The sequence below is a fragment of the Perca flavescens genome, chromosome 7 (genome assembly GCF_004354835.1).
Source record: "Perca flavescens isolate YP-PL-M2 chromosome 7, PFLA_1.0, whole genome shotgun sequence".
Lineage (NCBI taxonomy): Eukaryota > Metazoa > Chordata > Actinopteri > Perciformes > Percidae > Perca > Perca flavescens.
This window is the reverse complement of record NC_041337.1, coordinates 8,302,161-8,315,297: the sequence shown is the minus strand read 5'-3', so window position 1 is coordinate 8,315,297 and position 13,137 is coordinate 8,302,161. Positions and strand designations below refer to the sequence as shown.

At 41.8% G+C, this 13,137-nt stretch overlaps 1 protein-coding gene across 3 annotated transcripts in view; it reads right to left on the bottom strand.

Moving 5' to 3' along the window:
- The window catches only part of hspg2 (heparan sulfate proteoglycan 2), a 131,787-nt gene that overhangs the window by 96,057 nt on the left and 22,593 nt on the right, over window positions 1-13,137 (bottom strand). The window lies entirely within an intron of this gene.

Sequence of the window (13,137 nt, the reverse complement as noted above, 5' to 3'; positions counted from 1 at the left end):
GAGGCCTTTCAAGAGGTCGCATGCAAACAAAAGTTCATGGCACCGTAACGAACAGAGCTCATTCAGGGCTTTGAGTTTCTTCCACAGCACAAATGACCAAAGAAATCATGACTATTTGCTGTTGCTATACAATTCAAATCTGAGTGGAGGAAGTTACAGCTACATGTATTCACAGCTGACTGCAATGACCCACATATAAATACACGCACAAGTACAAGCAGACAATCACACACGCCTCTACTTCCAAACATACATGCCCAAATAATATGCAAAATAATAAATCTGCACACACACGCACACACGCCACAAAACTGTGAAAGCCAGGGAAAGCAGCTGAGGTTGAGATCAGAATGACATAAATCTGTCAAAGTATGCTTTAAAGTCCACCCCCCCTTGGGTAAATAAAAAAACACACAACTGGTTCCCTGCTCAGGAATTAGGAAGGAGTCTATCACGGAAACATGAAGTTGCCTCCAGGAGCAGTAAACACTTCAAATAAATGCCGCACCTCAGAGGACAAGTCACTTCCAAATCTGTGATCATCATATCATTAAGCATGTTATATCAATGGAACTAGCAGGGGTGTAACTGAGGAATGGGAACGGAGTGCCTTGCCTCGAGCCACAGTTGGGTAGAATTTCATTCAACAACTCTACGCGTACATGGTACTTGGGTAGCAAATCAAACCTCAATACTTATCTTTGATCGGCCAGTTTCTGACTCAAATCAAAATTTTAAACCGTTTTAATTAGGCAATGTTCTTGCACAACTATTTTTAGACCAGGGGCCAGCAACCTTAGACACTGGTAGCTCAACCAATGGCACACTAGCAGGGAAGTGTTCAAGAGAGCTTTTTGTTAATGTTACAATCCACATTGCCAAATGACCTCTTATACAGCCATTGGCTCGAGCACAGTCGGTTATTTACGGTAGTTCGATTGACTTTTTCCCCCTATCTGCGGCCTCTGATTGGCTAGTCCTTGTTGCCTTCCTCACAGATGATGGCAGGCTTAATGCTGATATGGCACACTGATTAACAAGAACATTTTTAAAATGCCACTTCATGTTAAAAAGGTTGCCAACCCCTGTTTTAGACAATATTTGAGAAATTTGGCTTCTTTTGTTAAACAAAGCAAAAGTCTACAGCCATACTAGCCTCTCTGTGAGGCTTTACTTAGTCACAGCAGTGCTTTGAGCTAAATGCTAATATTAAAATGCTAACATGCTACATTTGTGACAATTTTAACATGCTAATGTTTAGCAGGTGTTAGGTTTCCCATGTTCAACATCTTAGTTTGGCATGTAAACATAACATTTGCTAATTAGCACTACAGACAAAGTACAGCTGAGGCTGATGGGAATGTCTTTAGTGTTACAGGTAATGTATTGTAAGAATTTGAAAAAAAAAAAAATATAGATCGATAATAGCGCTGGATGAAAAGTTAAGGGATCACCAAAGTTATTCATCCTGAGGGGAACGCGAATGTATGTACCATCCAATAGTTGTCGAGACATTTCACCAAAAAACATTATGGTGTCACTAGGAAAAGTCAGGGGATCACCAACGTCATTAGGGTTCATCCTCTGGGGACCATGAATATCTGTACAACATTTTTTATCTGTCCAGTAGTTGTTGAGATACTTCACTCTGGACCAAAATGGGGAAAACAGATATACTTACATTGCCATAACTAGAGCCACTGCCAAACCAATTAATAACAAATGCATTCCTACAATAGAAAAGTATTGTTATTTATGGTAATAGTACCAAAGTATTATTATCAAAAAGATTATATCTATATACATTTCTATCACAACATTATCCAAAGGCAATCCTTGACAAGTCACAAGTCACATAAAAAGACAGAATGGCCTCCTCTTGCAGTGCACCTGATAGACCCATACACACTCTCAATGAGGAGACTGAAAGCTTGGCCAGCTGCTCTCATATCTGATCGTCTTTGATAACATCCACTGTGCCAGCCCAAGTGGAGCACAGTGTGGGTTTATTATTGCTGCTCTCACCATCTCAGCATCCAGACTGCCCAGACTCTGGCTATACGCTTGGATACGACACTGGCAGGATGCCACCCCTGGCATTTCCAGTTGGCATGGCCCGCCAGTTCCCATTTCCACCCATCTCTGTCATGGTGGGTTTCCCATTTAAATGGCTCCAGCTAATAAATAACTAGATCTATCCCCCCAAATCCTCTCTCCCCTGACTGAACACCCTTACAACAACAATCCTGGGCCATTTTCAAAAGGAAACCGCTGACTAACCAAATTCCTTTCAGTAATGCCGACCAGCCAACCATTGGTGTGATCATCTCCTGCTTCCCACTCCCTTGGGATGGGGTATCATCTGGACACGCTGGATGCCATCTGGGCAAAAACCACCACAAACTTACAAAGCAGCCTTGGCTGGGTGAGTCCAAGTCCATATTTGCACCTGATCTTAAAGCTAACACGTTGAGCTACACTTGTTTGAGAATGTCAATCTGGCCTCGTCTGCTGGACTACATAAACAGTAAATGTGCTTTCTCACTATGCTACTGCATTCTAGTTCAAAAAGCTGCTGCAACCTTCAAACTCAGTCCAGGAGTTGAGGCACGTCTAGTGTGTTAAAGTTATCTCTCCCTCAAGATAAAGGTCTTGACTGACTGTAATTCTCTGAACTCCACCCAACCCAGAGGACACCTCTTAGGCAATCCCCTCGCTCTAGTAACTTGTTGCAATTTCCAGAGGGACACATAGCAACTGGGTAGATGCTCTGTACGCACATGTACATGCACATACACACAAATATCGTACACACATGTGACACACAGACAGGCACACACATTCCAACCAAAAGGAATTCCACTGTTTTCTTATGCATTACTCTGCTCACAATGCACAATGTTTGCCTTGCAGGATGAAATAGTAGTAGCTCTAGAAAAAAAGAACGACAGAACCCATGGATAATGAGTGACAGATGATGCTACACAGAAGCTTGAGGATGGGCCTTAAGTTTGGCCAGCTGTTGTTTAGTGGGACCAAAGGAAAAATGCATTTTTGTTCAGGAACAATTGATAAGCCTTGGGACAGAAGCAGAACATTCTGGGAAAAGACTGGTACATTGTAAAATTAAAGCCAAGATCTTTTTTTCCATCAGCAGTTGTTAAATCTTGCAGCTGGAGACCTGCTGTTACCCACAGCCAAACAAATGCTGGCTCCTCAATAGGGTTGGGTATCGTTTGGTTTTTTTTCGATTCCGGTGCTAAATCGATACTTTTAAAACGGTGCCGGTGCCTAAACGGTGCCTGAACCGGTACTTTTCAATAAAGTTAAAAAAAAAAAATAAAAAAAAAATAAGGGTAGTAAACAACAGTCAGTAACTTATTTCACCAGTAAATTGCTGTTGAACCCCAGATGGGAAAAGGGTATTTTACAATTACTGTCAATGCACCACGAGGCTACCAGTTTTAAGTGAATCTGTGTTGTTTAATTCCGACAATGGCAGCTGCAAGTGAACGCACAGTCTGTGTTGTTTAATTCCGACAACGGCAGCTGCAAGTGAACGCACCGTCTGTGTTGTTTAATTCCGACCATATAAACATACTGTATATCTATGAATTGCGACAACGGCAGCTGCTGCGCTGCAGAGCAGACTGTTACATCCCGCTGTTGAAGTCCTCCACAGTGAAATACAGTCACACTTTACACTGTTTAACGTTAGCTGTCAGCATTTTAACCGTGATTAATCCAGCTGCTAGCTAAAGGTAGGCTAACGTTACATGCTGTCAGGTGTAGTGTAAAGTCAGGCACCGAAATGAGGCACCAAAACTTTTGTTCTTATTCGGTCTCGTTACTACCGTTTACGTTGGCACCGGTTCCCTATTGGCACCGAGTTTCGGTATTCAACCCTACTCCTCAACATGCCCAGTTGTACTGCAAGCAAGTTTATTTAATTTCATAGTCACTGGCCATTAACAGTCAATCAGATTCCCATGGTTCTTCATTCTAAGCTATACACATTGTTTTTTTAAAGAAACCTTCAACATTATTTAAAAGAAATTTGGCGGCACCCCTGCACTAACTCTGAGGACCCCCTAGGGATCACAGACCCCTTGTTGAATATCTCTGCTTTAAACTTTTCGCAAAACCTTTAGCTATTGGAAAATGATTTATCTTCATGATATCTTTTACAGTTTTTGTGTTAACACTGTTTAAGTTTAGGGTTTCATTCAGGCTTTTTCTGTGCTTATAATGGAGTGTATATTGCATGACTTGGAGTGGGTGATGTTTAGCTTTAGCAATTTAGCTTTTCAGAATTTACAAGCATTTTCTAGTTGTATATAAAATGGCTTTGGTAGTGTTTTGTACAATACACCATTTACAGACAAACAGCCAAAACCACTGCTTTGGCCCTTGAAAACGTACAAATACAAAAATAAATGTGTCCGCAAAACACACGCTGGCATGTGGTAGCACATGCAAACACACGCCCACACTCATTCACACAGTATAATAAACCCGCGCTCCTGCATTCCCATTCTGGTCACATCTCTGTGACAGCCGAAGCCTGTCAGAGGCAGTGTGAGAAGAATTCCTCATGGGACTCGATTCGCCCACTCGGCTAATAAACCCACTGATGCAGCTGCAGGACAATCTGTGAGAAACGTCTTAAAAAACGCATAACCAATGTGTTACGGAAAACAAGAAGCAGCTCATACTAGACAAGAGTCCCACAGACAGGAGTGATGATCGCTCATAAAAAAATATGTAATGCCGTTTTTCTGAGAGTAGCAACTGAGGGTTAGCATTTAAAGCATCTCCTGAGCTCACACAATGTATCTAGTTTTGTTCCCAGCAGAGCGCGTGATAGGCAAACGCAGAAAGGTAAAAGCTGAAAAAGGCAGCACGGGGTATTGCTCATTCCTATCAATTGATTTTAAACACCAAGTTGTGACCTTTCAAGCAGGCAGTGTGCTGGCACTCCTTTCGCAAGATGAATTCCCAACCTCCTTGACCCTCCATCCCTCCTTAACCACCCTCCGCTCTCTTTTACTCTCTCCCCCTTGAAAGACTAACAATATCTGCTTAGACTTAAGGTTGCAACATGTACTAAACAGGAATGGAATGTAAACTGCAGAGAGCATAAAGTGGACGAAAGCCTGACACATACTCTTCTCTTTAGGTAGAGTATGCTGAAAATGGGGGGGGCTGCCAAGTACTACCAAGCACCAACAAGGCCTGAGCTGCAGAACCCCAGCACTCCCTTTACTTGACCCGCTGCTATCAGTGGAGTAGATGCAGCAGTATTATTAGCAGGGCTACATTAAATCCGATCCATTAGAACACCATGATAGTGTAAAAATAAAATATGTGTGCACATGTTTGTTTTTTTATGTGCTTGGCCTTGTGTTGTAAAAGAGTGATGAAAGAGACAGAGAAATAGAAAAAGCCCTGGAGAAATGTTTCTTTTCAATAAACTTGCAGGAAGGAGTTACAGGCGTCTTAAGGTTTGAAACAACAGGAAGGCTTTGTCCTTGTTTGTGTACGTCTGTGTGAGAGAGACAGAGTTTCCTATTTGCGTAACGCTTGCTTGGAGTGGTGGGTGAATTGACAAACTGCCACTTCTGACACTAAACCTCTGCCTGGGCCCCCCGCTGCATAAAGGGCCCGATGAGTGAGGCCCTTCTGCTCTCTGCAGCTCTTTGACATTTCTACAGGGTTTAATCCAAAGTGATTGGATGGGGAGGAAGTGGAAGGAGGCTCTTCATTCAGCAGACAAACGCTTTTGACAACGTGCAGGGATTGTCTTCCTAAAGTGTTCCATGACTAATACTGTGGGTGCAACAAAAAGGTCGGATTTTTCTCAGAAGAAAAGAGGATTGTAGAGAGGAGTGAAGGGGGCCATGGAGTAAAAGGTGAAGGATAAGTTCACATTTTTGAACACATGCTTGGAGTGCCTGCCTAGCCATCTTCCCCCAGGTCATTCATTCTCTCCCCCACACAACGCTCATGCCGTTCATTTTACAATAAGCTTGGGCTCCCACTGGAAATAAGCAGTTCGACCTGCACTTTCTTGACACGCATGTGCCTTTTCAGATATATTGTGGTACTGCAAGGGGATGCAGCAGAGTGCGATGCACCGAGGACTATGCCATTACAAATATAATAACTGGTAACTGCGAAAGCAAAAAGGAGCAGTATCTTCTTTTCTTTTTGGTGCATATTTTAAAGCACCAACTAAATTACTTCAAGGAGTTCAAAGAGTACTTCATCGATTTAGCATTGCACTCCTATGAAAATATCTAAATCGATGCAGCAGAAGCAGAGATATTGTCTTTTTTTATTCCATTTATTCTTCTTGCTTTTCAGTGCCTGGAGCCTACATAACCCATAATGCAACTAGATCGCTAACAGTTTGGTCGGAGATTCAGGTGAGTTATGCTAATAGCTAATTCAGCTTTCTGCAGTGAACCTCAAACAGAGATGAGCAGCGGGTTACAGAGGTCCGGTACGCTCACTTATTGCAAACTCCACATTTGTCGTTTTCAACGTTCTGACTGACTCAAGTGACATCACTTGAGGCAAATAATTTGATTTTGTGCAGCCACAAAAAGCTTTTATACAACTTGTTTCACATGTGTAGTAGTATTCTAACCTGATGCGCCATCTGAGAAGCCATCCTTGGAAACTGTTTGGGAGGTTGGAAGGTTGTCAGGCAGGTGATTGGATGAACCATCTGTCTATCACGTTTGCCATTGTTGATTTGAACGAACGAGCACAGCCGTCACGTACACCTAAACCACGCCCGGAGCTGCCTGTAGCTCCTCACCGGACGCGGATTGGTGCGGGCACAAACGCATTACTTGAAGCCTGGCATGATGGATTTTCACGTGCTCTCGTGATATAGCGAGAATCCAGCTGCTGCGCAAGTCTAAGTAGCACTACCTAAGACCTCCTATTTTTTTATTTATTTTCTACATATATTTTTCTTTGTATATGCACCTCTGGTATTGACAATTTGTATATGTACATACTGGCGATGTACCTATGTTCTTTACTAAATAAAAATAAAAAACAAAAAAACTACCTTCCCACCATGGAGATGTAAAATCACATCCGTCACTGTATAAGCATCCTATGCATGGGAAATCATACCCACCATGCCTTGATGTGATTGAAACAAAATCACCAAAAAGACATAAGAAGGTCTGTTGTGTTTTTGTGTTGTGTCTGCCCCCTCTCAGGCACAACCAGATTAAAAAATTCTGTGTGCTAAAGCAAGTAGGGCCTCCAGCAAGTCAGCATCTGCCACACAACCTCACACACAACCTCTCCCTTTAAACCAACACTCACCATTTAGGGAGGCATGTCAAAATAAGCATCCAGCCTGTGCAGACTTGTGCATGTGGTGCAGCTACACGGGGCGAGAAAGGATGTCTTCAGAGCGACAATTACATTTTAAAAAAAAAAGGAAAAGAAATGCAATTTGTCGGTGAGCTTTTTCTTTCTTGCTCTGCGGCTGGGATCAAAGGAACAGGAGGGCGAACTAATGAATGCCTAACATGTACACACGTGTACAGCTGTACACGCTTGAAAAACCAATGTGAATTATTCCATGCTTAATTAGGACTTCTTATAAGACTCAGCTTTTACTTTTGCGAGCTTTGTGTATCAGCTCCAAAATAGAACCATTTGCGAACAGGGGATGAGTCACCAAAATGTATTTCAGGCCAAAGGTCGCAGCCTGGCGACACAACGACCAGACAGCGAGCAGGGATCGTAAGCGTGGTGTGAAACCAGACACTCGGCCTAACACTAACTGAAACGCTATCTTTGGTGGGCTTCTTTTTCAGCCTCAATGATAGCAGAATCACAAGACTTTGTATTTGTGTAAAGAGCAATAGCGCAAAGCCTCTTGAGTGCCTTCATTTATTTTTCTTTTGCAATTTTAGAGGTCTTAAAGAAAGACACTAAAATAAAAAGTATTTTATTTCCAGCTGAGCTTGATTATTGCCTCCCTTCAGGCTACTTTACAGGTAGCTGAAAGTGTTTTTCAAAGCTATACTGTATTACATTTTCACTGTGGGTGGGATAATAGAGCGTGACCACATACCACCCGAACACCCCCTATAGGCGTGAAGGTCCAGTTGACACCCTCAGAAGCCCCATCTTTTCAATTATCGCCCCTGCAGGGGCCCCAGCAGGACCCTGCGTCAACAGACCACCTAGGATCGCGGCCACAGCTCGTCCAGTGGTGGAACCTGAAGGCACCCACCATCCATCAACAAAAGCCCTAAAACCACCCCCCTTATTTACACATGCAGGAAATGCACACACACACACACACACACACACACACACACACACACACACACACACACACACACACACACACACACACACACACACACACACACACACACACACACACACACACACACACACACACACACACACACACACACACACACACACACACACACACACACACACACACACACACACACACACACACACACACACACACACACGCTTAGCCAGGAATGAAGCTATTCTGTTTTAATAGGTCTCTGTGGTTTGTGGGAGAAGGACCATTTACTGGATTTGAGGTTTAGCTCTTAAAACTACTGGTGCTCTTCTATTGTGAAAAAAATATCCCAATGAATGTTTACTTTCAATTGGTCTTACAGCAAAGACAAGAGTGATTCAAAATGAAAATGAAAACTGGAAATATACAACCAAATCCCGTCTCCCCTGATCTGCGTGTCACATCGAACATAAACACCGTGAGAGTAATTCGTACGTCTATAAATAGCGCGTGTGTTTCCAGTAACATTTCTGATAGAGTGACCTGCCGGGAGGAAGGGGACCGAGGGGCCAGCTCCAGTTCCCCCAGACGACAGCTGACAGCCGAGGTGCTGAGAGTGAGACCGGAGGCAGCTCAGAGGGGAAGAGCAGCTCGGGCCCGGCCAGCCCCGGCTTGTGTATTTATAACAGAACGAGACCCTTTGAAAGCGTTGCTGTGTCACTTAAGATGCCTGCTTTTCTTCCCATTGGAGAACTCGGAGGTGTCAGGGATCTGCGGTGGCCATACATCGACTTGAGCTTTAGCTGCAGTAAATGAATGCATAAGAACGGTGGGTTTCCTTGTACAAGTGGAGCTCTTTACTTTTTGCTATGCATACAGTAGTTACAGTACAGAGCTCCCAGCACTGAAGAAAAACCTACATATACCCCAGAACTTTGTGGTCAATTGTAACAATACGGTACCAAATAAACTACATAGGTGCAAAATTTATTTTTACATGCAAATGACTACTTCAAATGAGAGCATATCACACAATTAGAGCTGCAAAGATGAATCTATTTTGATAATCAATATATCAGTTTGAGTCATTTTTATGGAGTAAAAAAATAAAATAAAAAAAAAGGTAAAGATTTTTTGATTCCAACTTCTTAAATGTGAATATATTCCGGTTTCTTTTCTCCTATAGGACAGTAAACTGAATATCTTTGAGTTGTGGACAAAACAAGACATTTGAGGATGTTTTTTATCGGGCTCGATTCAGAAAACAATCAACAGATTATTTGACAATAAAAAATAAATGGTTGCAGCCCTAGGCACGATTATCATACAGTTTTTACAAAATGTTTTAAATGAAGATTATGACCTGCTATAGGTGCTAGATGAAAAGTCGGGGGATCCTCTAATAGGACATTCATCCTCTGGACACACCTTTAAGTATCTCTCCCAAATTCAAAAAGTAATCCATCCAACAACTGTAGGGAAATATCACTTTAAACTAAAAATGTCCACCTCGTGGTGGTGCTAGAGGAACTGTCAGGGGATCATTAAAGTCATTAGGCTTCATCCTCTGGGGACCGTGATATTGCGATTGCGATATGATTCACGATATTGGAGGGAATGATCGTTTTTGTATCATTATTCTCATTTTCATTGAAAATTAACATTGAAAGAAATTAAAATGATTATAGTGTGATTTTTTGCAAGGATCTGTACCAATCTGTTTCGTCTTTAGTCTGTAGGATACGATACGTAGGACAGGACGTCTCTGCAGCACCACAATACTTCATTCACAACAGTTTTACACATACTTTGCCATTAAAAAGGTCCCATGGCATGAAAATTTCACTCTCCTCTTCAATAGCATTTAAAGCTACAGACACAGAAATGGCTCATCCTAAGGAAAGCTCATTGTGGGACTGGCTCTAGTGGCTGTAATTCTGCACCAAGGCTGAATTTCGGGAAAGAGATTTCAGATACAGTATTAGGGGACCACTAAGGTCTATATAAAAGAGACTTCAGATACAGTATTAGGGGACCACTAAGGTCTATATAAAGAGACTTCAGATTCAGTATTAGGGGACCACTAAGGTCTATATAAAAGAGACTTCAGATACAGTATTAGGAGACCACTAAGGTCTATATAAAAAGAGACTTCAGATACAGTATTAGGGGACCAATAAGGTCTATATAAAAGAGACTTCAGATACAGTATTAGGGGACCACTAAGGTCTATATAAAAGAGACTTCAGATACAGTATTAGGAGACCACTAAGGTCTATATAAAAAGAGACTTCAGATACAGTATTAGGGGACCACTAAGGTCTATATAAAAGAGACCTCAGATACAGTATTAGGAGACCACTAAGGTCTATATAAAAGAGACTTCAGATACAGTATTAGGGGACCACTAAGGTCTATATAAAAGAGACTTCAGATACAGTATTAAGGGACCACTAAGGTCTATATAAAAGAGACTTCAGATACAGTATTAGGGACCACTAAGGTCTATATAAAAGAGACTTCAGATACAGTATTAGGGGACCACTAAGGTCTATATAAAAGAGACTTCAGATACAGTATTAGGGGACCACTAAGGTCTATATAAAAGAGACTTCAGATACAGTATTAGGGGACCACTAAGGTCTATATAAAAGAGACTTCAGATACAGTATTAGGGGACCACTAAGGTCTATATAAAAGAGACCTCAGATACAGTATTAGGGGACCACTAAGGTCTATATAAAAGAGACTTCAGATACAGTACTTCAGATACAGGGGGACCACTAAGGTCTATATAAAAGAGACTTCAGATACAGTATTAAGGGACCACTAAGGTCTATATAAAAGAGACTTCAGATACAGTATTAGGGACCACTAAGGTCTATATAAAAGAGACTTCAGATACAGTATTAGGGGACCACTAAGGCCTATATAAAACAAATATTGTGCTCCACTGCAATTTGGATATTGCACTAGTCCATATTGTGATTTCGATACAATTGTGATTACCGTAAAACTTAAAATAATAGCCGAGTCCCAAATAGACGCCTGTCTCTTTTAAACGCCTGGTGTGACAACAGATTTGGGTAAATAAAGGCCGGTCTCAAATAGAGGCCTGGTCTGTTTTTGTTTTTGTTTTTTTCGTGTCGGGTTGTATTTGATCTTTTAAAACCCGTCAGATCGTTTGTTCTATGTTTTGATTTGATTTCACGTGACAGACACAACCGTTCATAAACGACTCATCACTATGGCAACATAACAAACAGGTTAACGAACTTTCTTTTAGTCTTCAGTTTTTCTTAATACCACCATGGAGACAAAAAGAAAAAAGTATGATTTGACATTTAAGCTGACAGTTGTCAAATTTGCCGAACAAAATTCGGGAGAAGCAGCGGCAAGACATTTCTCGATTGATCCTAAGAGTGCGAGAATGGCGTAAACATAAAGCAGAACTGCAACGTCTGACGGAGGAAGACGACAAAAGGGCCAGACTGCGAGGTGGAGGGAGGAAGAAGGTCAGTGAAGAGCTGGAGGTGAGCGTGTGTGAGTGGATCCACAGCTTTTTTTTTTTATTATAAATATTAATTAAATACGAATAAGGAAAAATTAATATAATGTGGTAACCTCCTATTGTCAATTAAAGGCCTGTCTCTTAGAGACGCCTGTCTCAAATACAAGCCGGTGCATTTCGGCGATTTGGGTAAATAGAAGCCCGGGCTATTATTTGAAGTTTTACGGTAATTGTGCAGCCCTAGTACAAACTTTCAAGGCAATCTACGCAACAGTTATTTAAAAATTTTAGTCTGGACCCAAGTGGTGGACCAACAGACTGAGGGCCATGCTTTTTTTTTTTAACATAACAGCAGATTTCACTGAGTTGATTTAAAGCTAAAGGAAGTAAAGGAAGTAGCAGCAGCTGGGTGATTAAGCTCTGGTTTCCCTACACTGATGGCAGCGGCAGCGTTAGATTTACTCTCCTCCCTTTCTCTCTCGCTCATTCTCACCTCAGGACCAACTAATCTGACACCACCTGTTGACTTGGCCACACTCACATTGTCCCACATAATCACAGGCCAGAGCTAGCTCAGTCTGTCAACTCACTCCCCCCCCCCACCCCCTGTGTATCATACTTGATTAGTTCATGGTTACATTGTGTGGGAAAAGTAAGCTAAGTAGACAAAATCTTTCTAAGTACGCAGCTTATGCAACCATTTCTAGAACAAATTGGATCCTTAAGAGTTAGTAGCAAAGCTTTCCACTGAGGTGCAAAAACAAATCATTGGAATTTTTACAATAATAGATCGCTTATTATGGTAACTTTGTGAGAACAGAATAGCATCCAGGCCCTTTGGCCAGGGAGAGAATACCCTCCAGGCGTCCTATCCGGAGGGAATCATTTCATGTTGGTAAAGCCACTTCCCACCAGTTCCCAAGGTCATGCTATTTGGGATGGCGATCTCATAATTAACTGGGATTTGGCAGGGTACCATGGTGAAGCCTTTGGAACGCAACGCAGTTCCAACATGCTGAGCATCTCAAACCATGACTTTTGAACGGTCTTTGTTTGGGAACCCAAGATGCACTTTGAGCTTATAACATCACAACAAAACCTGCTGTTAACTGAACAAATCTCTTTGTTTGGAGCCATCTGCACATCAAAGTCTTTTTTTCCCCCCACAACTTTTTCAATAATACTCTGTGTTAGCTCTGGCGGGATTAAAAACAAAATTCAGTCCACACAGAAGTGATGGGCTGCGAGAACAAAAATATTCTTTCTCAGCTGTTTATGCCATTAATATAAACATAATAGAAATGCCCCTCGCCAGATGTTC